This window comes from Arachis duranensis, chromosome 6 (assembly GCF_000817695.3).
Source record: "Arachis duranensis cultivar V14167 chromosome 6, aradu.V14167.gnm2.J7QH, whole genome shotgun sequence".
Lineage (NCBI taxonomy): Eukaryota > Viridiplantae > Streptophyta > Magnoliopsida > Fabales > Fabaceae > Arachis > Arachis duranensis.
In genome coordinates this window covers 60,529,670-60,533,442 of record NC_029777.3, presented here as the reverse complement: position 1 = coordinate 60,533,442, position 3,773 = coordinate 60,529,670, and positions in this window count along the sequence as shown.

Genomic DNA, 3,773 nt, shown 5'->3' with positions numbered 1-3,773 from the left:
GAATAAAGTATGAACTATTATATATTGCTGGAAAGCCCAGGATGTCTACTTTCCAACGCTGTTGAGAGCGCGCCAATTGGAGTTCTGTAGCTCCAGAAGATCCATTTCGAGTGCAGGGAGGTCAGAATCCAACAGCATCAGCAGTCCTTTTGTCAGCCTTCTTCAGAGTTTTGCTCAAATCCCTCAATTTCAGTCAGAATTTACCTGAAATCACAGAAAAACACACAAACTCATAGTAAAGTCCAGAAATGTGAATTTAACATAAAAACTAATGAAAACATCCCTAAAAGTAGCTCAAACTTACTAAAAACTATATGAAAACAATGCCAAAAAGCGTATAAATTATCCGCTCATCAGTCTCCTTCATGCTACGTTCTTCATTAGATTCTCCACATGAAGTCATGGGGATTTGTTGAGTATCCAAACGTCTGAAAGATAATTGATTTACTACTTGCTCCAGTTGATGAAGGGTTGCATGAAATTGGTCTACTGTTTCTTCGAAGCAAACCTGTAATTCTTGGCTTGATGGATATGGACATGGTGCATAGGGTGGTAGTGGTTCTTGGGAATAGTTGGATTGGTGTTACGGTGGATAAGGATCATACGGTGGCGAATGGTGAAAAGAAGCTTGTGAGTGTGATGGTTCGAAGCTATGTTGAGAGGATGGTCTCTAAGCATAGGGTGGGGCTTGTTGGTAGCTACAAGGGAGTCCACCATAACTATCGGTTTGGTATGCATTGTAGAGTGGTCTCTGTCCATGATCAGATCCTCTTGGCTCCATCCATCTTTGATTGCTTAGACCTTGATGCATAATCCTATTATAGCTTCCATTCCTTTCAACAAAATTAGAACCAAACTCAAAGCGAGAGGGGTGAGAATTCATAGTAACTATTAGGAATAAGAAGGGAAACCAAAAACAGATAAACAAGTAAAAGAAAAATATTTACAATAGCCAATAATAAGGCACACGTTTGCAATTCCCCGGCAACGGCGCCATTTTGAAGAACTGAAGATTGATGGTTTAGAATTTATGATAAATTCGCGTTGCAAGTACAGTTTCTAAACCAAGCAATCAACCTTTCTTACAAACGTTTGGTTGTCACAAGTAACAAACTCAATAAAATTTATAAACCGAAGTATTCAAACCTCGGGACGTCTTCTCAAGGAATTACAGGGAGGTGTGTTTTATTATTGATTATGGAAAACAAGGTTTTGGGTTTTGAAAAGGTTTTTTGAACAAGAGAAATGGTTTGTTGAAATTAATAAATTAATAATGATGAAAATCTCTTGGCAGGTATGATAACTGGAAGTCCTATCCTAGTTATCCTTATCACTGGTGATGAGAATTATATTGTTGCTCCCACTAAGTTAACCTTTAACTATGAAGGTCAGTTAAGTGGACAAATTAATTTAATACCTAAAGTCCTAGTCAACTCCTTAAGGAAAGACTAGCGTTATAGGAATCTAAATTAATTAGCAAAGATGACAATTATCAATCACGATGAGTTTGATAACTCAAGAGTTACCAATTAATCAACCAAAGCCAATAGTAAATAATCTAAATTAAAAATAGGAAAAAGCAATCATGAGTCTGAAATACCTCAATTTATATTTAAATAAGAAAATCATAACATGAATGGTCATTAAAAAAATAAAAGGAAGAATAAACAAAAGGACATTGAACCTGAGGTGAAGAAGTAATATTCCTAATTTCTAAAAATCCTAATCCTAAATCCTAAGAGAGAGGAGATAACCTCTCTCTCTAAAAACTACTTCTCAATCCTCAAATTATGTATGAATCCAGTATTTAGTATCTAATCTCCCCCTGTATGATTTGATGGATTCCTCAATTTATAATCCTTCAATCTGTATACTCTGGGCTTGGATTTGGGCCAAAATGGGCCCAAAATTCACTGGAAACGAGATCTGTAAATTTGTAGATCGCGCATGTCACGCGTCCGCGTGGGTCACGCGGTCGCGTCATTTAGAGTGTTGCTCTTCCACGCGGTCGCATCAATCATGCACCCGCGTCAGTTATATTTTGCAAGTCACGCGTTCGCCGTATCCATGCGTTCGCGTCGAATCTCTTCTGCGCGAACCACGCGCTCGCATCGTCCATGCGGACGTGTCACTGCCCGTTTCTCCAAGGACTCCAATTTGTGCTTTTATTCTATTTTGTATGTTTTCTTTCCATCCTTTAAGTCATTCCTGCCCTATAAAACCTGAAAGTAATCAACACATAAATCATGGCATCGAATGGTAATAAAGGATAATTTAAAATTGATAATTTTGAAGCATAAGAAACATGTTTTCTCATACATCATATTCTAAGGAAGGAATTGTAAAGCCATGCAAATTCATATGAATAAGTAGGTGAAGAGTTGATAAATTATTTAATTTAAGTACAATATATATCATAAAATATGGGTTTATCACGCGCGCTTTAGCGTCTTCGCCTTGGGAATGCGCGAGGGTTTTAATGCCCTCATTAATTGGTTTTTGATGCTCTGTTTCTTTTGGCTTTTATTTTGAATTTTATTCTCAAGAAACGGTTTTCTCTTTTTCGTAACTTCCCACTTTTCTTTGTTCTTCTGTTTCACCCAGAGCTTGTCTTTTCATTTTTCGACGCTGTGTCTTGCGCTTTGCTCAAGGGAAGATTTCTTTGCTTCGGCTTCCGTCCTTCTTCATAGCTCTTTCTCCTTTCTTCAGGTTGGTTTTACTTTCTCTTTCGTCGTTTATTTTGCTGCTTTGTATTCGATTCTCTTGTGAAGTTTTGATTTTGCCTGAGTGTATGTTGGAAAGCTCGAACCTTTTCATATTACCATGCTTGGTTTATTACTATTATGCATGTTTTCTGGTTTTCTTTTGACTTTATGTATGCTTTTGGGTGAATTTTCCTGGTTTGGCTCCTTTAGGGCTTCGCATGTTGCCGCTGCTTTTTGAACTGCTGTTTTGAAAAAGGTTGCTTCTTTGATGACTTCTGTCCTATTGATAGTTTTTCTTTGATAGAGACGATGATTTTTTGATGACTTTCCTTTGATTTTCGCCTATTTCTTCTTGGAACGTTGCTTGTTGGAATAGGGTTATTTTCTCTACTGAGGGTTTCATTGGGATGTTAGCTTTTGTAGATTTTTTCTGAGCCTTTACTCTGTCACTGCCTCCAAAGGATGCCCCTGGACCTCGATGTGCGTCTTGGGGTCTTCCTTTTACTGTTTTTGTGCTCGAAGTCATATTGTCCGAGTTGCTTCCATATAGCCCGAGCTTGTTTTTTGGGTTAGTAATCCGTTTCCTTTTCTTTGTTTGTAGGATTAGTTGGCCATGTCTTCTTGCAAAAATATTGTCGAGGCATCTTCTAAGGTTCATGACGGGATGTCTGACTGGTTGGACTCCCTTGTGTTGCTATGTGTATCTCCAGCTAACTCAGAATTCTGTGTGGAGCTTAGGAAACATCATCAAATATGTAGTAGTGATAATCAAGAACGCAACTATGAATTGGTGGCACCTGACTCTGACGACAGGGTCTGTTTTCCTGTTCCGACCCAGGGGGAGCGTCCCTTCTTTTATGCATATGATTTCTTTTTTAGCCAGATGAACATTACCCTTCCATTTACTTCTTTCAAGACCGACCTGTTGTGGTCTTGTAATGTGGCCCTATCTCAACTTTATCTGAATTCTTGGGGTTTTATTAATATTTTTTCGCTGGTTTGTCATGAATTTGGTGTTACGCCCTCTTTAACTCTTTTCCTGTATCTGTTTGTGTTGACCAAGCCTGG